Source organism: Bubalus kerabau, chromosome 21, assembly GCF_029407905.1.
Source record: "Bubalus kerabau isolate K-KA32 ecotype Philippines breed swamp buffalo chromosome 21, PCC_UOA_SB_1v2, whole genome shotgun sequence".
Lineage (NCBI taxonomy): Eukaryota > Metazoa > Chordata > Mammalia > Artiodactyla > Bovidae > Bubalus > Bubalus kerabau.
Genome location: NC_073644.1, coordinates 59,871,141 through 59,893,652, shown reverse-complemented (window position 1 = coordinate 59,893,652; position 22,512 = coordinate 59,871,141). Strand labels below are relative to the sequence as shown.

Here is a 22,512-nt window from a genome sequence, read left to right as displayed (position 1 = left end):
AAAGCCCTCGGTGAGTTACAGAAAGTGGAGGCCAGTTGTGAGTAGAGGACGGTTAATGAACCCTGGGCCTCCAGTGATGGACGGATGGATGGAAATGAACGTTAATCTCTCTCACTCGCTCCCATGATGTCATTGTGAACAACTGTGAGCATTACCCAGAAACCAACCTGGAGCCAGAACAGTAATAATGGGAGGCGGGGTTGACGAGGAGAACGGTTAACCGGGTTTCAGGATCCTCACAGTCAGTCCCGCCACAAGTTCATTTAAATGCTCCGTTTAGCTCTTGAATTAAAAAACAAGACAGGGCTAAAACTTTAATCAATCCAATCCAGCTGCCACACTCAGGCACGAGCAGAGAAGAAGATGAAGGTCACAGAAGTCCGGGAGAGAGAATTTGACAGTCTGTGCAGATGAATGGGGTGGTGCCACGTGGCCTTTGAGATGAAAAGGAGGCCCAGGTGGGCACTTCATTTAGAGCAGCAGTGCCAATCTGTCGATAGCTGGGGCCTGATTCCTGATCCTTGTTCTTCCACAGCTTGTGTGTGTTTCACCTGCCCAAGTAGAAAAATCAGTAAGAAGCTGCTGAAAAAAACAAAACTCCTCTTTCATCACATTCACCTAATCAAGAGGCTTATTTATGTCAGTTAGCAACCAATTTCCAGGGAAGGTTAATTCATATTTTGATGTTCCTGGTACTTCTTCACATAATCTGACTGCTTTAGTCTATACTCCTGAACTCAGGGCTTCCCAGGTGGCTCAGTGGTGAAGAATCCGCCTGCCGATGCAGGAGACCCAGGTTCGATCCCCAAGTTGGGAAGATCCCCTGGAGGAGGAAATAGCAACCCATTCCAATATTCTTGCCTGGAAAATCCCATGGACAGAGGAGCCTGGTGGGCTACAGTCCCTAGGGTTGCAGAGTTGGACATAGACTGAGCGACTGAGCACACACACACCTATATATATATTTATATTTGTTTGTTTAGCGTCTCTATCCCCTTGTTAGGATGTCAGCTCCATGAAAGCAAGGCTCTGCCTATTTGCATCCACAGTGCTCAAAGCAGTGCCTTCCTGAATGGATGGGTGAATCCATACCCTCCCCACTGCTCGGCACACGTGGGGAACCGGCCTTCAAGCTGCCCCTCAGGGCTTCTGTCACAGACCTCTGCCTTTCGGGACCCACCAGTTAAGCCCTCTCTTCCTTCTACACTTCTCAGCTCCCTCAGCCCAGAGAAACTTTATCTAGCCCGGGGCAGAGCTGTCTGACTCTGACTGATCACCTATTCTTCCAAATCTATTATTTATGCCTCCACCATATGCCCTGAGTCCTTCAGGCCTGAGGCTTCTCAGGCTCAAAAGCCAGGCTTTGAAACCCAGAAAGCTTTCTTCCTCCCCCCTTAAAACTCCAGTCTCTGCTGTGAGTTTCCAAAAGCCTGTTTTGTAAAACAGAAGTGAAAGCTTGATTCCTGTTACTGCATTTTGCCATGTCATCACTTTCCTAACGCAGGACCTGTGAATGTCCCCGTGGCTGCATGCCTCAGCGGGCAGGCCAAAGGGTAGGGAATGTGCTAGGGCTGGAAGAACCAAAGTTTATCAGCCACGTACTCTAGGGTAGAGGAACTCCCTCAAAGTGTTAAAACTGTAAAGGACTTCAGTAACATCCATGTTTCTCATGGGTGCGAAGGAATTAACAGCATAACTGAAAACATTAAAATCCAGTGCTGCTGAGGCTATGGGAAACACGAGACGTTGCTGATGCTGCACTCTTTTGCACCAGGATTTCTAGAGAGCCGTTTGATAATAGTATAACAAAACAAGAGCTATGAAATAATTAAAACCCTGTTGATGAGTTGGTAGGGCCCCTGGTCATCCCAACTGGGGAAATATACTCAGTGAGTATAAGCCAGAAGGAACAAATAAAACAGCATACTTTGTTCAAATATAATCATGGCATTATAGCAACAATAAAAACACCCAAGACAGGAGCGGGGTTAATCAGACTATGATCTGTTAAGATGATGGGATAGGACTTCCCTGGCGGTCCAGTGGTTAGGACTCCACACTTCCACTGGAGAGTCATGGGTTCGATTCCTGGTTGGGGAACTAAGATCCCACATGCCCCTGGGTTGCGGCCAAATTTTTTTTTTTTTTTAATGTAGAAAGATGATGAAATAGTTAGCTATGTCTTCAGGGTTAGGGTAGGATAACTGCAGAATTTTATTTCTTGCCCACGTCACAATCCAACAGGGGTTGGCTGGGGGAGGTTCTCAGCTCCACTCAGTCATTCAGGGACCCAGGTTCCTGCCATTCTGTGGCTCCACCACTTCCTCTCTGCATCACACAGGTGAATTCGGGAACAAGGGTGACAGAGGACGGCAGGGGTAAGTTCATGAACTGGAACCCGAGGCAACCTTACTTTGATCCACATTCGAGTGGCCAGAAGTCAATCCGCTGCGCTTAACTGCATGGAAGCCTGGGGAACGTATCACTATCTGTCCAGGCTGGAAGGGCGACGGGGTTCGGCGAACACAGCAGTGACTGCCACCTCTTAAAACGATGTACATATTGACTATACTGATGTGGGGATTTAAATATTAAATAATGTTAAACAGGAAAAGCAGAACCCAGAAGCACCAATGAGGACTAATGAGTAGTAACTATATAATTAGGACTTTGCAGAGCCACCAACCTTTAAGTGATTTTACTTTTTTATTTGAAAATTTTGGCCATGCCTCACAGCTTGTGGGATCTCAGTTCTCTTACCAGGGATCGAGCCCCGGCCGTCAGCAGTGAAAAGTGCACAGAGTCCTAACCCCTGGGCCGCCAGGAAATTCCCAGAAGTGATTTTAGGGTATTGTGAGCTTTTTAGCTGTTAAGAGTCCTTTTCCTCATCTGTGAAATGAAAAAGTGTGATAAGGTAGAAGGAATAGGGGATGTGGAAATATGTGACTGGAAGTTGAGTTCCGTTATGTTTGTGTGCTAATGAAGTTGCTTTAGTCGTGTCTGACTCTTTGCGACCCCATGGACTGTAGCCCACCAGGCTTCTCTGTCCATGGGATTTTCAAGGCAAGAATATTGGAGTGGGTTGCATTCCCTTCTTCAGGGAATCTTCCTGACCCATGTACTGAACCTGAGTCTCCTGCATTGGTAAAGAATCAGGAGTCCTGAGTCCTTCTTTAAAGAGGAATTACCACATCAGAGAACATGATTATTTTCAAGGTTCTTGATACACATGGCCAAGCTGCCTTTCAGAAAGGTCATATACTTTTATTTCTCTCAATTCACCTCTGTAGCACCTGGTACTATCAGTCTTTCCATATTTTACTAATTTGATAAGCAAGAAGCTGTATTTGGTGATTCTATTTATTCTTTTGATTACTTTTTCTGGCTGAATAGCTTTTCTTCTATTAGGTGTATTAGGTGGACTTGTGTATTTTCTCTTTTGTAAATTGTCTATTTATAACTTTTACCCATTTTTCCATTTATTTTCCTTATCAATTTGTAGATTTCTTATATAGTAAGAGTAGTAGCCTTTGCCTGTCATGTACGTGGCTAATATTTTTCCAATTTATTGTTTGCTTTTAATTTTTTAAAACTAGACATCCAGATCTTTGTGTGGTATAATCTGTTAGGTCTGTTCCTTTGTGGTTTCCCACACTGTTTGATGTTTGGAGAGTTCTTCCAATCAGGGATCAGATATTTACCCATATTTTTTTTTATAGCTTTTTACAATTGTGGAAGTAATATAATTTTTTTTAACACATCTTCAATTGGTTTTATGAAAGGAATATTTAGATGTTTCCTACCACCAAGAAAGCCAATTTTTCTAAAAATCACTTTTGAATAATTTATTCCTTTTTCACTGATTTGTAACACCTCCTTTATTAGCCATGAGGCTCTTATCAAATTGCAGATTTCAGAATCTGTAAAGTGGAAATAATAATCCGTTACTCAGCACCCAGAGTTGTCATGAAAATAGAATAAGATAAATCTGTGTGACATGGTTTCTCAAATTCTGAAACATTCCGCAAATGCGTCAGTGGCTAATAAAACTTAAAGAGAAAGGAAAGAGAACGTAGATGCTAAAGTGTTTACCATTTTCCTAAAGAAGACGCATGTGATGACATCCAGTCAACTGTTGAAACTTTGGGTTTGGACCACCCTGAGTGTTACAGGCCTTTTATTCCGCTCTTTTTCATAATTATGTCTCTCGTTGCTTGTAATCCCATTTCGCAAAGTTAGGAGAGAAGAAAAGATGGATTGTTTTCCAGCCAAGTCTATGAAGATGGGAAGGACATTTTGGGGAGCGGGAGGTTACAAGAAAAATGAACAGAAATGACATTTAGGCATTGTTTAGAGATATCCATTTATTGTTATCCTTATTCCCCAGGCCTCCAGATGAGCCCTGGCTGGATTCAACAGTTCTGTCAACCGAACAAGGGTTCGTTGAGTTCTGCCGTGAGCACTGCCCTGGGTCTTGGTGAGAAAGACAATGAAATGGAATGGACTATTGTGTGCTGAAGCAGAGAGGATTGTAACCCATGAAAAAGCCAATCGACTAAAGTCATACATGGCCAAGGGCCAAACGAGATCACAGAAGAGCCAGTGACTTGTGAGTGCTCTTGGTGATGGGGAACAGAAAAAAAAAACAAAACCCAAAAAACGAACAACAACCAATAAATATAAATATATGCCTCTTGGTGTGTGTGAACAGTTCAGAAAAGAGGAAGAAATAACAGCAATAGGCCAGTTCAGAATACAAACAAAGACGACTTGAAAGCAAGCTTAGGTCTGATCCCTTGTGGAGTTGACCTCAGTGAAATTCTTCCTCTGATGGAGAAGAGGGGTCAGGGGGAGACTGGTGCTGGTGTGAAGGGTGTGATGGTTGGATAGGCTTGTCCTTCCCTAGGAAGCTATTTCCCGTAGGAGAAACTTAGGAATGGCAGACTTCCCTGTGGTCCAGGGGTTAAGACTCTGGGCTCCCAATGCAGGGGGCTGGGGCTGGCAGCCTACATGCCCCAGCTAAGACTGGGAGAAGCCAAATAAATAAATACTAAAAACAAAGAAACTTAAGGATGGGAATGGGTTTGAGAGGAGAAGGTTGAGGGAAGAAAAAAGAGTAACAGAGAAATAGTTGAATGTTTTAGTGATATTTTATTTCATTGTACAGACTATTAGACAAAAGTGGTTTTCTGAAGATTTCCTCCTCCAAGTATTGAGTCAGCTGGGGGCTGGTATACTCCTGATAAACTTGACCTGTGATTTTTGCTGAAACTGTGTCTCTCCGGGTTTTGACAGTGCCCGATGAATGAAAGAAGACTTGCACTCTTACAGTTCTGTGGATCTGACCGTGTCCATCCCCGTCATGCAGATCCCAGGGTTCTGGTGCTCACAGCCTTCCCGCATTCCCAACTTTTCTCCTATTTTCAAAACAAGAAGTCATATTGTTCCATATGCAGAAAGCTGCATGTCTCAACAGGTGACTATTAAGTGGTTTTTTTTTTTCCATGGAGGACAATGGTGCAAGATCTGACGTCCATTCCACATGGCCTTGGATAATTTTTTTCTGTCATCTTTAAGGATGATGCACAACGTGTGAATACGGCCCACAACTGAGGCCTAATTATGATTCTCCAGCGAGCGTGCTGCATTTTCGAGGAAGTCTTAAACGAGCACTTAAGCAGTAATGCCTCTGAGTACACCACTGTGGATCTGGAGGGGAGCTCCGACTCCTGCACCAGGAGCAGACGGCTCCCACGCTGCTCCCACAAGCGCTTTTATCACCAAGTTATTAGACCATTATGGTCTACGGTTGTCTTTTACCGCCTTTGCTTTTTTTTTTTATCCTGTTGTCAGACATGAGGAGAGTGATGTGTAATATGATCCAAAATGCTCTTGTTTGTTTTAATCTGCTGTTTTAATATATTATGGGCTTCCTGCCATTACCCTCCTCCGGCCAGGCCCTGGGGCCCCTTGGAGACAGTGGGAGCCTGCAGTGTGCCAGGCACTTTGGGGCAAAATGTGGGCATGTGTGCTGCTGCTGGGTGGGGACTCAGGTCACCAGGAAGGGGGACGGCCTGGAAACTGGGCAAAGGGAGATGTCCCCGCACCAAGAGGTCTCTCCTAAGCTGCGAGTTCCGGCAGGTGCTAGTACAGACTTGAGGTCCAAAGCCTTCCTGGGCTTGAAGTTCAGGTCACTGTCCCAAGACCCAGCTTGGCAATGTTAAAGAAGCCTGTCTCCAGGAAGTGCTTCACAATGAGGCTTCGTGTTGGGGAGAAGTCACATGTGACCGTCACACATGAGCCTGAGCACCTCTAGAGTCTTGCTCCGTCACTAACTGGGGAAGCCCCTTTCCCACTCAGGCTCACTTGGGCCCTCATCTCTAAACGGAGGGTGTGAGACTAAGTGACCACAGGCCCTTTCACAGTTCCCAGCCTCCTGTAGGTCCCCGTCATCTCCCTAGCCTTGCCAGGGGATTAACGAGTATCTGCTACATAGGTTGTGGTTCCTCCCCCACAGGAGAAACTGCTGGGTTGGGAAGGTCAGTGGCCAGTGAACCAGGGGAGGTCATGACCAGAGCTAGCTTCCGTTGCCTTTGGGGTAATACCTGGGGTCATTCTGGAAAATCCTCTGGGAGAGAGGGGAGAGCCTGGTCCAGTCTGCCTGCCCCGCTGAACACTGGCAGGGAGGCTGATCAGCTCTGTTGGCCTTTAGCTGCAGAGCAGCAGGCCCTTAAAATGAGACACGTGCCTTAAACCCTTCATTGGATCAGTCAACAAAATTTGAGTGACTATGTGTCGATACATTAGCTCTTCTCCTCCTTATATGGCCCACTGAGAAATGCAGGAAGAGTGTTTATGCCCTCTTTACAGCTGAGGCTGAGAAGTGTCAGGAAATCACCACCAGAACTGAGAGTGGCTACGTCGAGACTAGAATCCATGTCGCCTCACCATTAGGCCAGTGTTTTCCCCTATACTGTAGATGACAGAGCACAGGCAAACCCTCAATTCCAAAGCACTCATTCGTTAGGGGAGAAAGGGAGGGGAAAGGGCTGGGAGCATCTCTGTACATGCTTAAAAATGTTTCAACTTAGGATCTTGGAGAGGAAAATTGGACTCGGTTTAAACTTCTGTGGAGACATATCACTAGTTAACAACATAAAAAAAAAAAGACTATGCCTTGGCCAATAGAAGTTCTACCATGAAAATCAAGTTTCAAAGTCAAACACTTGTTTATTAGTTTATGGGAAACAATGGCTTTAGGAGAGGAGAAATACTTTCTTTGAAGATAAGTGGTCTTTTGGTTTAGATGGCAGCTGAACACAAATCCTAGTGAAGTGTGAAAGTGACAGTCACTCAGTCGTGTCCGACTCTTTGCAACCCCATGGACTATACAGTCCATGGGATTCTCCAGGTCTGAATAATGCAGTGGGTGGGGTCTTCCCAACCCAGACATCGAACCCAGGTCTTCTGCACTGCAGGCAGACTCACTACCAGCTGAGCCACAAGGGAAGCCCAGTGAAGTGACAGTGAAGAATAAATCTCTCAGAGCAAGAAAGGAAGTGGGGAAGGGCTCCACAGCCCAGAGATTCTAAACACTGTAAGAGATTCAGTTAATGAGAGCTATCTACAGGGAGGAAGTCAGCTGTCTGAAGAAGGCTGGGCTCCTCCTGTGAGTGCTGGAAAAACTCTTTTAAACTTTTGGCAGTTAGGGAAGGGGTCTAAGGGGGTGCCAGCTCTCAAGAACTGAGATCCCATCAGCTACCACTACTGCCCTGATTCAGGCAGGAGGTCAGAGGATGTGTAGGAACGCACATCTTCCTAGAGAAAGCCCATCGTGGCTTCTTATGCCAGTCAACTGAGCATTTCATTCATAAGCACGAATGGGCAGTCCAAGATCAGCAGACCACAAACAAGCGTTACACAGGGGAAGACTAACATAAAACCCAAAGGAAAAAGGGCACACCAATTTCTAAGCAGGAAAGAGAAAAAAAAAGACTCATGTCTTGAGGTGAAGTAATATACCACAAAATAAGGAGGCAGTCACACCCCTGCACTGTCCAGAGCCGGTTGTCACATGGTTATTGAGATCGGGAGATGTAGCTGGCCCAGACTGAGATGTGCTACAAGTATAAAATAGACACTAGATTTCAAAGATTCAGCGTGAGAAAAATAACGGGAAGGATCTAAACAATGACATGTAAAATACTGACTACATGTTGCAGTTCTATTTTGGATATATTGGATTAAGTGAAAATAGACCATCAAATTCATTTCACCTGTTTCTTTTTACTTTTAAGTATCTGCTAGAAAAAGTTTACATTACACTTATGACCCTCGTTATATTTCTCTCGAGAAATGGAGAGGGAAACAGAGAAAGAGGGAGGGGTTACTAATAAAAGAATAAGCGTATCACAGGCACAAGACTTCTTGTCAAAACACTGGAGGACATAAATGATGGTCCTTAAATTTCTGAGGGGGGAAATCTTAAGTTTAATATAAGAATATTATAGATCTATCAATTAAATATGAAGGTAAAAGAAACACTTTTCCAGCCATGCGGGATTCAGAATGAAATCAGAATCTTTATCTCTTAAGCAACTTTTGTTTTTTTTCAATGCTGAGTCACATGTGGGGTGTTTTTTCCCCAACCAGGGATCATGCCCCCTGCGTTGGCAGGACAGAGTCTTAACCACTGGACCATCAGGAAAGTCCCAATCAACCTTTCTTTTAAAAATTTTTATTTGAGAGTGTCCTCTATCAAGAGTTGAAGAAGGAAATGGCAACCCACTCCAGTATTCTTGCCTGAAATGTCCCATGGATAGAGGAGCCTGGCCGGCTACAGTCCATGGGATTGCAAAGAGTCGGACACGACTGAGCGACTAAGTGTGCGTGCATGCTATTGAGAGAAGTAGCTCCCTGTCCAGGAAACAGAGGTGGGAACTAGGTGTGAAACAGGAGGGATGATACCTCTACAGCAGCAGCAAAGGCCCAGATCAAAGCACCAGGCCAAAAGACCCTAAAAGGAATTCCTCTTAGAAAGAGGATTAACAGGCAGGACAATAAACAAGCTCAGAGCTCTTAACCCAGTGGGGAAGAAGACAAGTTCTTTTTCCCCTCTCAACAAGAAAACAGTATGAGAAATAAGAAATGCCAAGAAAACAATTGAAAAATTAGAGAAGAAAGTTTTGATTTAAATACAAAATGAGCAAAACTGTGTGTGGCCTGCTCACTGGATGGAATATAGGAGAGTTCATTTGACTTTAACCTTGGGGACTTCCTCCTTTGAGAGAGTCAGTGACAAATCATTGTATTTTCAGTGCATCTAATCACACTGCTGCTGCTGCTGCTAAGTCGCTTCAGTTGTGTCTGACTCTGCCCAACCCCATAGACGGCAGCCCACCAGGCTCCCCCATCCCTGGGATTCTCTAGGCAATAACACTGGAGTGGGTTGTCATTTCCTTCTCCAATGCATGAAAGTGAAAAGTGAAAGTGAAGTCGCTCAGTCGTGTCCAACTCTTAGCGACCCCATGGACTGCAGCCTACCAGGCTCCTCCATCCATGGGATTTTCCAGGCAAGAGTACTGGAGTGGGGTGCCATCGCCTTCTCCTCTAATCACACTACTTCTGTACTAATAGTTAAATGATCATATGGCTCAGAGGTTAAAGTGTCTGCCTCCAATGCAGAAGACCCAGGTTCAATCCCTGGGTTGGGAAGATCCCCTGGAGAAGGAAATGGCAACCCACTCCAGTACTGTTGCCTGGAGAATCCCATGGACAGAGGAGCCTGGTAGGCCACAGTCTATGGGGTCGCAAAGAGTCTGACACGACTGAGTGACTTCACTTTCACTTTCACATAACTATAGTTAGATGGTTGCTAGTTTCGATTTTTATGATCAAAACATAAGACCTAATTTTAGTTGTAGGATAGACTGTGCATGTAATAAAAGACATTGTAAAGGTAACACTCCAGCTGGCAGAAGTCAAGAGCAGGAGGCGTGAAGGGTTGAGTGTAGGGGTGCAACTCACCTCATTTTATTTTGGGATGAGATGAGAGATAGTATATAAAGAAGACAGAACCAAAAAGAAAAAAGCAAGATTATGCACATGACTTCAACGTATAAAGGAACTAATAGAAAAACCACACACGTGAATATAACTAGTAACACTCAGAGAGGTGTGAGCTGAATTCCTTCTCCATCAGATAACAGAAATGACTCTATTTCTACTGCTAGTAAATTAAGAAACTGAGATCTAAGCATGTTATTTAGAATTCATGGTGGTAATGTGGAGAATTGAAAACGAAAGCTTAAAAGGGGTTTCCTCTGATGTATTGGGTAGGGGAGGTGATACGTAGTTTTTATTCAGTAACAGCACAGTAAATAGCCTGTTTGAATTCTGAAACTGTGCATACATTTTAAAATGTTTTTGAAAATACACTTATAAAAATTGATGTTAATAGGCATATAGGAAGCCCTAATTACAGAGTCATTCTTCCCTGCGGGTGACATTTGCTAGCTTCGGTCTTCAGCTAATGGTGCATCTCCTGTCCTTTGGGGGTCGCTACTCTGCGGCTGAGTTCCTGCTCTCTGTGTTGACGCACTCCATCATTCTAAATCAACGTGTGCACATAACGGTGCTATTTAAGCCTTAATAAATATTGTATCAACATTGGCAGGAGATGGTATGAAGAGAGACGGGAGCTCGTCAGAGGGATTTTTCTCATCAGGGCCACTGTGCATTTATCTGTCAGAGATACACACAAATAGGAAACACATTTGCACTGAGACTTCGAAAACTGGATGAGAAATGTAGTGAACTTAAACATTTCCTTGGGAATAGGAGAAAAGTCAAGGGGTTTCTGGACTGCTCAGGGCTCATCTCCTGACCCCAGGTAAACCTGCCTTAATCTGTTTCTTTCATTTGGTTTGCAGCCTCAGTACATTCTCAGCTGAGTGGTCACCCAGAGACCACAGTGTCCGGGTGCTTCTTAGAGCCTTCCCACAGGAAGTAAAGCCCCCACCCTCCCCTCCAGCTGACTCCAGGACTTGCCCTCGCCTGGGAACGTTTCCTCCACCAGAAGCCAGCTTTCCTTAGCTCCAACCCGGGCTCAGGGCCCCTCTTCCCAACGGAGCTCTGCTCACCCTGGCTCTCTGCTTGTCAATTCTCTGCTGAGGCATGGGCTAGCACGTGGCTACCTCCTGACCTTACTTCTCTTGCCTTGTCGGGTGGCTCCTGACTCCTCTTCCCTCGGGCCGGACCCTTTCCATTTTCATTGTATCCCACTTTGTGAAGACAAGAGGCCGGTGATGCAAAAATGAGTAAGACTCAGCCCTGTTTCTAAGCAACTCACTGGGCAGTGGGGGAAACAGAGAATCCAAGGTGGGTGGGTCTCGGGCTGGTAGAAACACAGGACTACAGGGACCTCTAATCTAGACACGGGTCTTTAAAGGTAAGCAGGAGTCCATCAGACAAAAAAAGATGTTCCAGAAAGAGGGAAGAGAGAGCAACGGGGGGAAAAAAGTAGACAGAGCTTTTAGGTATTAGTACTTGTGACTATCACTTTAGGATTAGGCTTTAAAGTGGGAGGCTGGATGGTAATACTACCGGACCAGGGTCTTTGGCCTGATGCACAACAAGCCCAAATGCTGAGGTTTGCAGCAAAGAGAAGGCTTAACTTGCAAGGTAGCCGAGCAAAGAGATGGAAAAACAAGCCTTAAGTCTGCCTCCCCAGGGCAAGGGGCTGGGGGTATTTATAGGAAAATGAATACAGCAACAGAGGGGTCTGAGGCATGAGGAAGGTGGAGAAAGGTGATTGGGAAAAGGGGTGATAATTATTGTTCTGCACAGGTGTAACGAAGCTACAGACCTCTGCACCTTTGGAAGGTCACCAAGGGGACACCCGTGCATGTCCAGTTGAAGGATCAGTGGTCCTAACCGATCTCCACCAGCCTAGCTCCAACTAGACACAGCTGACTCCAAGTGCCAGAAGATAACTCTTATTTGTTAAGGCTATATGTGTCTTGGAGGATATGCAAGTCTTAAAATGACCTTGATTAGTGAAGGCAGATGACATCGATATCCACATTTTCAGTAACAATTAACAGGTGAGGCTGGAGATGTGGGCTAGTTTCACATGGAGAAAAGCCATGAGAGTCACACTAAAGATTTTGTATTTTATCCTAGAACACTGGAGAAGACCACTGAAATTGTTTAAGGAAGGGACAAAATCAGATTCACGGTTTAGAAACAGTGAGCTGGCTGCGGTGTAGAGGATGAGCTGGAGGGAAGACAATCTTGGAGGCAAGATTAGTCAAGACCCTTTTTATTTTTTTTTCATGATTCTTTTATTTATTTTTTTTTACTTTCATATATTTTATTTTTTTTAATTTAATTTTTATTTTATTTTATTTTTTTATTTCTATTTCTTTTTTTTATTTTTTTTAATTTTTTTATTTTATTTTTAAACTTTACATAATTGTATTAGTTTTGCCAAATATCAAAATGAATCCACCACAGGTATACATGTGTTCCCCATCCTGAACCCTCCTCCCTCCTCCCTCCCCATTCCATCCCTCTGGGTCGTCCCAGTGCACCAGCCCCAAGCATCCAGTATCGTGCATCGAACCTGGACTGGCAACTCGTTTCATACATGATATTTTACATGTTTCAATGCCATTCTCCCAAATCTTCCCACCCTCTCCCTCTCGAACAGAGTCCATAAGACTGTTCAATACATCAGTGTCTCTTTTGTTGTCTCGTACACAGGGTTATTGTTACCATCTTTCTAAATTCCATATATATGTGTTAGTATACTGTATTGGTGTTTTTCTTTCTGGCTTACTTCACTCTGTATAATAGGCTCCAGTTTCATCCACCTCATTAGAACTGATTCAAATGTATTCTTTTTAATGGCTGAGTAATACTCCATTGTGTATATGTACCACAGCTTTCTTATCCATTCATCTGCTGATGGACATCTAGGTTGCTTTCATGTCCTGGCTATTATAAACAGTGCTGCGATGAACATTGGGGTACACGTGTCTCTTTCCCTTCTGGTTTCCTCAGTGTGTATGCCCAGCAGTGGGATTGCTGGATCATAAGGCAGTTCTATTTCCAGTTTTTTAAGGAATCTCCACAGTGTTCTCCATAGTGGCTGTACTAGTTTGCATTCCCACCAACAGTGTAAGAGGATTCCCTTTTCTCCACACCCTCTCCAGCATTTATTACTTGTAGACTTTTGGATCGCAGCCATTCTGACTGGTGTGAAATGGTACCTCATAGTGGTTTTGATTTGCATTTCTCTGATAATGAGTGATGTTGAGCATCTTTTCATGTGTTTGTTAGCCATCTGGATGTCTTCTTTGGAGAAATGTCTATTTAGTTCTTTGGCCCATTTTTTGATTGGGTCATTTATTTTTCTGGAGTTGAGCTGTAGGAGTTGCTTGTATAGTCTCGAGATTAGTTGTTTGTCAGTTGCTTCATTTGCTATTATCTTCTCCCATTCTGAAGGCTGTCTTTTCACCTTGCTAATAGTTTCCTTTGATGTGCAGAAGCTTTTAAGGTTAATTAGGTCCCATTTGTTTATTTTTGCTTTTATTTCCAATATTCTGGGAGGTGGGTCATAGAGGATCCTGCTGTGATGTATGTCAGAGAGTGTTTTGCCTATGTTCTCCTCTAGGAGTTTTATAGTTTCTGAAAGATTAGTCAAGACCCTTTTTAAAGATCCAATAATGAAATGAGGGATGTGAGGCATTGAATCAGGGCAGTGAAGTCAATAACTGTGGCCATGATATGTAATTAGATATATTTCTACAAAGCCCAGGAAAAAGTTGGGGCTGTAAATAAAGTTTTCATCAGCATATGGGTGAGATCAGTCAGGAAGACGCTTTAGAGAAGATAGAACACCAGGGGCTTTTCATGGTTGGTCTGAGGAAGAGGAGTGTTGGGAAAGAGACTGAGCTGGAGTGGTCAGAGGGGCAGGATGATGGTGTTTGGGGAGCCAAAGAAGAGTGTTTCCAAAAGGAAGGAGTGGTTAGCGGTGCTACGTGTTGCATAAAGGAACTGTCAGATGCAAATTGAAAGGATCCCCTGGGTTCACAAAGCAGGAAGGCCTTAGATTTCTTGACGAAGTGTTTCTTCAGGAGGGTGGCCCAGATGGACATCAGATCACAAAGGGTTAAGGACTGAATGCGTCTTGAGGCAACGGTGATGGTGAGAGTCAAGTATTGTTTCAAATGTCTTGCTGTGTAGAGAAGGAGAGGAAGAGGGTGATCATTAGAAGGAGATACAGGGTAGACAGTTGGATTTAAAAATTTTCATTTATTTGGTAGGAAAGGAGATTGGAGGTAGACATGTTGAGAACAAAGCAAAAAACAGGGGCCAGTTGATAGAGGCAGGACCCAGACAAGGAAGGAGTGATGTCCAAACCTCAAGGGGTGGTTTAGGCTTAGACAGGATGGGTAGCTCTTTCCTGAGATGAATTAGTAGAATGTGAGAAGGGAGGCTGGCAACTGGTTGAGAGAGTTCTTAGAGCATATGGGTGAAATTGAGAGTGAGGGTAGGTAGGGAAAGTACAGCAAGCTGGAGAGGAGTGAAAACCATTTGTAAAACCTGGGCCACAGTGCAGGCCGTGGAGCCGACCCAAAGAGAGAGGAGGAGAGGGTTACTGATTTTGGAAACAGTGCATGTGTGGTGGTACCAGATTCACTGGGATTTTCTCCTCGGGCCTAAGTGTGGAGTCGAGGCAGCAGAGTGGGGTAACTCTCAGGCTGGGCTGCTTCATGGTATGTGGAATGCAAGCCAGCAGAGGTGAAGGAATTGAAGGGCTTGGCAACAGCATCGCTAGAGCTTGTTCAGCGCTCTAGACTGGATAAGAAAGGAAATCAAGGTGGCAAGACCCTAATTAACGGACAGAACAGAGCAGGTTGAGAAAATCTCCTCTGAGAATAGATATAATAGATATTATTTGTGATAATGGTTTCAAGTAATTCCTAGTCAAATCTGCTGAAGGTGTGTGATCAAATAGGAAGCTGTAAGATTAAAAACAACCATAAAAACCAAGCTCGCATGTGGAAGTAGAGAAGCTGGGTTTTCTTTTGTGATCATTAAACTGGCGTTGGAATGAGCCCTACAGAAGCTCCAAACATACATGAACCAGGGGAGTGCTTTTGGTATGGGAGGCTTGTCCCTCAAGTTGGATATGTACATGCACTATTGCGATTTAGAATAAATATATTTGTCTTTATCCCGTTTCTAGCAGAGCTCCTAAATCCTTTGAAATGTCCTAAGTGATGAGAGCTTGAAGGTGTCTCTTAGGTTAATTAGGTGACTTTTGGAAGGCTCCTGAGATCGGGGGTTAGTAGTCAGGAGAACCACGCGACTGAGTGCCTTGAGCACAGCAAAGTCCTGAGAACCAATCCTGTGACCAGAGAACTGGAGCTTCCAGTCCCACTGCCAGATCTTCTGGGAGAGGACAGAGGCTGGAGACTGAGTTCAGTCGCCAATGGTCAGTGACGTAATCAATCACGCCCATGTGATGAAGCCTCCTTTATCACCCCAAAGGAAAGTATTCTGAGAGCTTCCTGGCTGATGAACACGTGGAGATTCTGGGAGAGGGATGGCTTAGAGATGGCATGGGAGCTCTGTACCCCTTTCCTATCCCTTGCCCTGTGCATCTTGTCCATCTGCCTGTTTCTGAGTCCAGTAAGGAAACCGTTTCTCTGAGTTCTGTGGGCCCCTCTGGCAAATTAATCAAACCTAAGGAGCGGGTCTTGGAAACCTGAAATCAATATCTGGTTGATAAGCAGAGGCATCTGAAGTGGGGGTGAGGGGCAGTTTTATAGGGCTGAGCCCTTCACCTGTGGAATCCGATGCTAGGAGTGGTGTTAGTGTCCGCCTTGTGTTCACTGAAGGATGAACAGCTGGTGCCTGACAACTGCTTGCTTCTTGGATATGTGGGGAACACCCACATCAGAATTTAGGTGTAAAACCCCATTCACACATCTAGAGTAGTTGTTTAAACACACTCACATTACTTTACACTGTTATTTAAGCATGTTAGGTATGCACCTTGACCCTCAACTGGATTATGAGTTCCTGAAGGAATGCTGATTATTCTATATTTTTTGTGTGCTTTTGGTTGCTTAATGTAGATGCTGGACCCCAAAGAAAGTGCTCCTAATTATTTGCGAAAGGAATTCGAAGGACATGTACTTGTCTTCAGAATAAATAGACAGCAAATGCTGGATGATCTGGACTCTTACCGACATAGAAGCCCTGGGAGTGGGCTTCTCTGATACTCAGCTGTTGAGAATCATTGAAATTCAGCTGCAGTGCCAGCACATTCGCAAGAGGCCTGATCAAAATGCAAAGTTTGTTCTGTCTCCAGTGACTTCAGCTAAGTCAAAATAAGGCTAGAGGGGAAAATAAACATTTTTTTCCCCTAAAACTTCACACAGGAGAAAGCAAAAAGTTTCTCAAGCTTCTGAGAAATGACTAGTATTTCCAAAATGGGGTTTGATTAGGAATGTGAGAAACCAAAGTGGTAGAAAGTTAATGAGGCAAGTGGGAAGCGCGGGTTACCTTCCTCGGGCTTGGAGGGAGCGATAGAAATGCAAATTTAAAGCCCAGGCTGGGTAGAAACACCTAGAGGCCGAATCAATTTTACTGTTGGAGGATGACCGCCTTTTCTATAGGTTGAAAGCAGAGAGGTAGCTTGCTTTCAACAGTCTCAAGAAATGACAAGTAAATGGATTGAAAATCATTGCTTTTGCCAACCCACCCTTTCCTGTTCTGGATACAGTTTTGCAAGCCCAAGTGCTAATGAGCTTATGTTGGTATCTGGCCTAGGAAGTAGGAGAGGCAGAAATCTAGGGCTGGTGGAGAGCAGGCCAGGGTGGGGGGCGTTCAGCATGGGGGCATGGGGGGGGTGGTCTGGGGGGAGCCTGAAACCACAAGAGGAAGGGCATCAAAGGAAAACCTCATCTGCTCCCGAGCTCTGCTGAAGCCTGCTCTGCACACACACCGTGCACGCGTGTGTGCTATCGATCTGATGACTGCCTTTTTTTTTCCCTATCGTGTTGAGGATTAAAGCATATTTAGGAATGCTGTATGGAATTGCTGAGACTGGAACTTTCCTGGCAATTCTGGGATTGTTGTCTCTGTTAATAGGTAACTTTTCACAAAGTTAGGGCTGCTCCTCCCGAGTCCGAACGTGGGAAGGCCTGAGGGGAGAAGGGAGGCAGGTTTGCATCTCTGTGCCACTCCAGGTGGCCTCTAGGTGCTCAGTCTAGAGCTGCGCTGAGCTGGAGATTCTGAAAAGATGGGGAACTGGAGGCAGGAAGTAGGGAATAGGAAAGGGAGCCCACTCCTTACGTGTGGGCTGCATGCAGTGATTGCCTTCTAAAGTGGATGGCATGGAAAGGAGGAAAGAGAATAATTTTTTAGTGGAGAAAACTGACCAACACTACCTCAGCCGGGTGGTCAAGGTCAGCCTCAACCATTGTAAGTCACGTTGATACTATAAACCCTTGATCAGATGTGATGAGAATGGCACTTTACCTTTGCGGTCTTCCTCCTGTAAACCCATGACATCAGTCTAATCATTAGAAAAATGTCAGATGAAACCCAGTAGAGGGGTAGTCTACAAAATACCTGACCAGTCCTCCTCAAAACGGTCCAGATCAGATCCAGCAATTCTACTTGTGGATATTTATCTGAAAAAAAGAAAGACTTGAATTTGAAAAGACATCTATACTCCCATGTTCATTGCAGCACTATTTGTAATAGCCAAGCTATGGACAAACCTAAGTGTCCACTAATGGATGAATGAATCAAGACAATGTGTGTGTGTGTATGTGTGTGTGTATAGAAAGAAAGAAAGAAAGTGAAGTCGCTTAGTCGTGTCCAACTCTTTGCGACCCCGTGGACTCTAGCCCACCAGGTTCCTCTGTCCATGGAATTCTTCAGGCAAGAATACTGGAGTGGGTTGCCATTTCCTTCTCCAGGGGATCTTTCCGACCCAGGGATTGAACCTGGGTCTCCTGCATTGCAGGCAGATATTTTAACCTCTGAGCCACCAGGGAAGCCCCATATAAATAATATATATAATGGAATATTGTTCAGCTATGAAGAAGAAGGGAAACTAGCCATTCACCACATGGATGGAGCTTGATGGCATTATTCTAAGTGAAATAAGTCAAACAGAGAAAGACAAATACCATATGGTCTCACTTGTATGTAGAAGCTAAAAAAAAGTAAACAAACTGAGCTCATAGATACAGAGAAGAAACTGGTGGTTACCAGAGGCAGGGGGCTGGTAGCACTGGGAGGGGGGTGGGGTGCCAAATGGGTGAAAGGAGTCAAAAAACTTTCACCTATAAAGTGAATAAGTCACGGGGATATAATATACAGCAAGGTGACTATAGGTAATACCACAGCATTGCGTATTTGAAAGTTGCTGAGAGTATATCTTAAAAATTCTGCTCACAAGAAAAATACTTCTGTAACTTTGTGCGGTAATGGAAGTTATCTGGATTTAGTGTGGTGGTTATTGTGCAACATACACAAATATCGAATCATTATATTGTGTACCTGAAACTAATATAATGTCATATGTCAATGATGCCTCAATTTTTTTAAAAATGGAAAAATGGTCAAGTTCACAAAAAATAAGGAAACTCTGAGAAATTAAGGGGCCTCAGAAGACACGAGGCCTAAATGTAACATGGAATTCTGAAGCAGGGAAAGGATATTAGGTAAAAACTAAGGAAATCTGAATGAAATATGGACTTTAATAATGTGCCATTATTGGTTCATTAATTGTAAAAATGATTCATACTAATGTAAAATGTTGATAGTGGTGGAAACTGGTTCCTGGGTATACGGGAACTTCTCAGTACTATCTTCACAATTTTTCTGTAAATCTAAAACTTCTAAAAATTAAAATTTATTTAAAAAATTAATGTCTACATGAAAAGATGCTCAACATCGTTAATCATCTGTTTGTTACTCATTAGGGAAATACAGATCAAAACCAGGATGAGATCTGCCTTCATACTCACTAGGATGGCTAAAATAAAAAAAAAATAATAGTGTTGATGAGGATAGAGAGAAATTGGAACCCTTTCACAGTATGTAGAAAGTATCAAATGAGGCAGCTGTCAAGAAAATTCATGGGGAAAGGACAGTCTTTTCAACAGATGGTGCTGAGAAAACATAGGATACATGAAGAAGGAAGCTAGTCTACCTTCCACCATATCCAAAACTTAGAGTAGATCAAAGACCCACACAGAAGAGCGAAAATCATTAAACACTTCACAGAAAACCTAAATGTCCAATCTTCATGACCTTGAACGAGGGAATGGTTCCTTACACATGACAGCAAAACCCAGTCCGGCAAGAAGAGGATGATGTCACCCGGGAAAAGCGAAGGTGCACTGGGCCCCATGGCTGAGCAGGAGGCCACACTGTCTCTCACTGTCTCCAGACCCACCTCCCCGATGCAAGCGGCTCAGAAAGAGCGACACCCTCATCCGAGGGCTGCAGTCACCGGCCCAGAGGTCGGGGACTCCCTGTCTGGGGTGCATCTGTCCCAGAGCCTGGTACCTACCCAGGGCCGTACTTAACCCAAAGCACACATCATGCACTTTGGGGCTTCAGGCACATGTGTGTGAGAACAGCTCACATTTTCCATATCACACACTAGAAAGGCAAGGAAGTGGCCAAGTGTGGCTTCATCCTGAGCACACTGTGGCTAGGTTGGTCTGGAAGGGGCAGCTGCTTCTCTGGGGGCGGGGAGACCAGCTGCAACTTTGGTCTGGCAGGCCTTGGGCCGGCCTTCCTCAGCCCAGTGAGGACAAGGACCTGGGGCCTCTTGCCTTCCACCCTGCCCTGCTCTGTGGGTAGAGGCGGGCCACCCACCCAAGCCGAGCCAAAGTCTGAGTTGGGACCACATTCCTCACCTCCTTTTCTCTCTGCTGGACCCGTAGAAGCAAAGCAAGTCTTACCAGGTCACAATAGCTCAGTCTCTTGTAAAAAAAAAAAAAAACCTGTTTTAGACAACAGCTGGGTCTTGGAGATGCCCTCCTTTCCTTCCTCCTCCCCCAGGTGAGTGTCTGGCATTTTCATGGGTAGAGAGAGTAACGGGGCCCATAAGTAGGTGTCCTGGTGGGGTGAGGGGGGAGAGGGTGGGCAGAAGTGAGAGGGTAGTGTGGACACACCGACACTGCCAGCCGTCAAGGAGCTAGTGGGGAGCCGCAGGACAGCACAGGGAGCTCGGCTCCGTGGGTGGGGGTGACCTTGAGGAGCAGGAGGGGGGCTCCAGAGGGAGGGGACACGTGTGTACACATAGCTGATTCACGCTGTGGTGTGGCAGAGAGTAACACAACGCTGTAAGCAGTTATGCTCCAACAACAGCAAAATAAATACAAATAAGTCGCCGTTGTAGGTTCGGTCCCCTGGGTGGCAGACTCGGACACCAAGATCTACATGCAGGTTTATTGGGACGTGCTTTTGGGAGCAACCCCTGTGAGTGCGGAGGAAAGCAGGACTGAGCAAGAGTAACGCTGGCGGGCAGTCTGGGGGATAAGTTCAACCCAGCAGGATTATATTAGGAAGCCCCTTTGGTCACAATCCAAGCCAATTCATGTTCTCCAACTCGGCTCTACCCAAACCACAGATTAAAAATGTTCATGTTTAATTTTTGTGTCTTATTTCGTAATTAGTTCTAAGCTTGAAGGAGAAGACAAGAGAGTTATTTATTAGTCTCCTGAAGATGCTGAAGATGAAAGTAATGACAATAACAGTGATGATGATATCAAGGACCACGTAAGTCTCAAATGAGGTTACTCAAAAATAATCCTGTTAGGAGATGTGTTTGTAGCCACTGGTTTGTACCAACAACCTGCTACTTTCTTTGTGGTTTCAGCTCTGCAGCTCTTAGTGTCCTTTAAAAATTCATTTTTGTGGGCACTTTGAGTACCCACAGCCAACAGTGACATCTTACCTGCACTTCCGTAGGCTTCTCTGTGGTCTGGAAAGTCCCAAATCATTTCTTGTCATCTCCATGGAGTTCCACACGAATGTCCTGGATGGAGTTCCCAAGAGCAGAATGGAGACTTGGAGCTGTGAGCAACTTCTCAGTCATAACAAAACGAGTGTTCAGCCGTGAACACACCTGGTGGAGATGCTAGAAGGACCTTTGAACTGCTGGTCTTCACTTCCACCCATCTCTGCTGCTTAACGAACAGGACTTCCTATTGAAAGAACCCAGGCGTAGGAGCCCCAAGCTGTGATTACTCAACTCTGCAGTTAACCCAAGGAAACTCTGCAGGTATAAGAGCTCAGCCCTGGAGTCAGGCTGCCTCGTGAGTGACCCGCAGCAAGTTACCTAATCTCTCAACACCTGTTCCTTCATCTGTAACGTGGAGATAATTATAGTACCTGCCTTATAAGGCAGTTGGGAGAACAAGATGAGATAAATGGTGTCAAATGTTTTGCACAATATCTCATACATGGTAACTATCCATCTGTGTGAGTTATTATTAGGTGAGTATGAAACTGTTTGCACTTAATTATTCCATGAGAAGAATAATACCTGTACTACCGGTTGCAGGAAAAATAAGATGAATAAATAAAGGAATAGAAAAGTAATTTTTATTTTGTTTACCTTTTTGGCTGCACTGTATGGCATGTGGGATCTTAGTTCTCTGATCAGGGATTGAACCTGTACCCCTTGCAGTTAAGAAGCATGGATATTTAACCACTGGACCAAGTCCCCAAAAGTAGTTTTTAAACACCAGTGTAAAGTATGTATCGTTATTTATGTGGAAATTAACATATACTCTCCAATCTTTCCTAACATAGGATGTGAATAAAGGCTCAACTGTTGTCATAATGACCCTGGCTTACTGTAGCAGGCCGAGCATGGAGAATGTGGCATAGTGCGTGTGTTCAAGCTTCAGTCTGGGCGCAGTAAGCTGCCCTCATCAAGGGTGTGCAGGAACATGGTTCCTAAAGGGTCTTAATCCCGGGCAGCCACTGCTCACATCTGTGCTTCAGCCATCCATATCTCAGTCCGTGCCAGGCTCTGCTAATTAGCACACTGAATGCCAGAAGTAACATCTTAATGGTGAAAATTGTAGCCTATCAACTATTGTGAGAAATGTGACCCATGAACTTTGGTGGCTAGTAAGACTAAAGGTATTAAGATAGATAGGTTGGAGAACCCCTCCTGTCCTCCCTTGCCTTCACAGAATGTAAGAATCCATGAAATTTCTCACTTGGAACCTGGGGGAATGCAAGGGAGGTCTGATTCCTAAAGGAACCTATGTTCCATTTCTGGTTTAGGAGGCTCATATGGAATCTGATGCTCATATGGAATCTGTATAAGGATAAAGTCAGGATGAGTTACCGCTAAAGTTTTTTTTTTTTTTTAATCTCTGTGGGTTAAGAATAAGGTCATCTTTACAGGGGCATCCCTAACCCTTTGTAACCGATGGCAGGGATGACAGA

The 22,512-nt window shown here is 44.6% G+C and overlaps 5 long non-coding RNA genes across 5 annotated transcripts; 2 read left to right on the top strand and 3 right to left on the bottom strand.

Annotated features, from left to right (window-relative positions):
- Positions 1–269: 269 nt before the first annotated feature.
- LOC129636204 (uncharacterized) lies at positions 270–1,088 on the bottom strand. Its single transcript, XR_008706794.1, has 2 exons — positions 954–1,088; positions 270–551 (listed from the first exon to the last, which is right to left on the bottom strand). It is a non-coding gene; the product is annotated as an uncharacterized LOC129636204 (long non-coding RNA).
- A 341-nt stretch (positions 1,089–1,429) lies between these two features.
- On the top strand, positions 1,430–5,895 carry LOC129636203 (uncharacterized). Its single transcript, XR_008706793.1, has 3 exons — positions 1,430–1,553; positions 4,388–4,609; positions 5,296–5,895. It is a non-coding gene; the product is annotated as an uncharacterized LOC129636203 (long non-coding RNA).
- A 4,549-nt stretch (positions 5,896–10,444) lies between these two features.
- Positions 10,445–11,258, bottom strand: LOC129636206 (uncharacterized). The gene is made up of 2 exons (XR_008706796.1): positions 11,142–11,258; positions 10,445–10,743 (listed from the first exon to the last, which is right to left on the bottom strand). It is a non-coding gene; the product is annotated as an uncharacterized LOC129636206 (long non-coding RNA).
- Positions 11,186–12,273, top strand: LOC129636205 (uncharacterized). Its single transcript, XR_008706795.1, has 3 exons — positions 11,186–11,318; positions 11,848–12,104; positions 12,184–12,273. It is a non-coding gene; the product is annotated as an uncharacterized LOC129636205 (long non-coding RNA).
- A 421-nt stretch (positions 12,274–12,694) lies between these two features.
- Positions 12,695–21,647, bottom strand: LOC129636202 (uncharacterized). Its single transcript, XR_008706792.1, has 4 exons — positions 21,005–21,647; positions 19,962–20,027; positions 17,653–17,714; positions 12,695–14,242 (listed from the first exon to the last, which is right to left on the bottom strand). It is a non-coding gene; the product is annotated as an uncharacterized LOC129636202 (long non-coding RNA).
- Between the last annotated feature and the right edge of the window lie 865 nt (positions 21,648–22,512).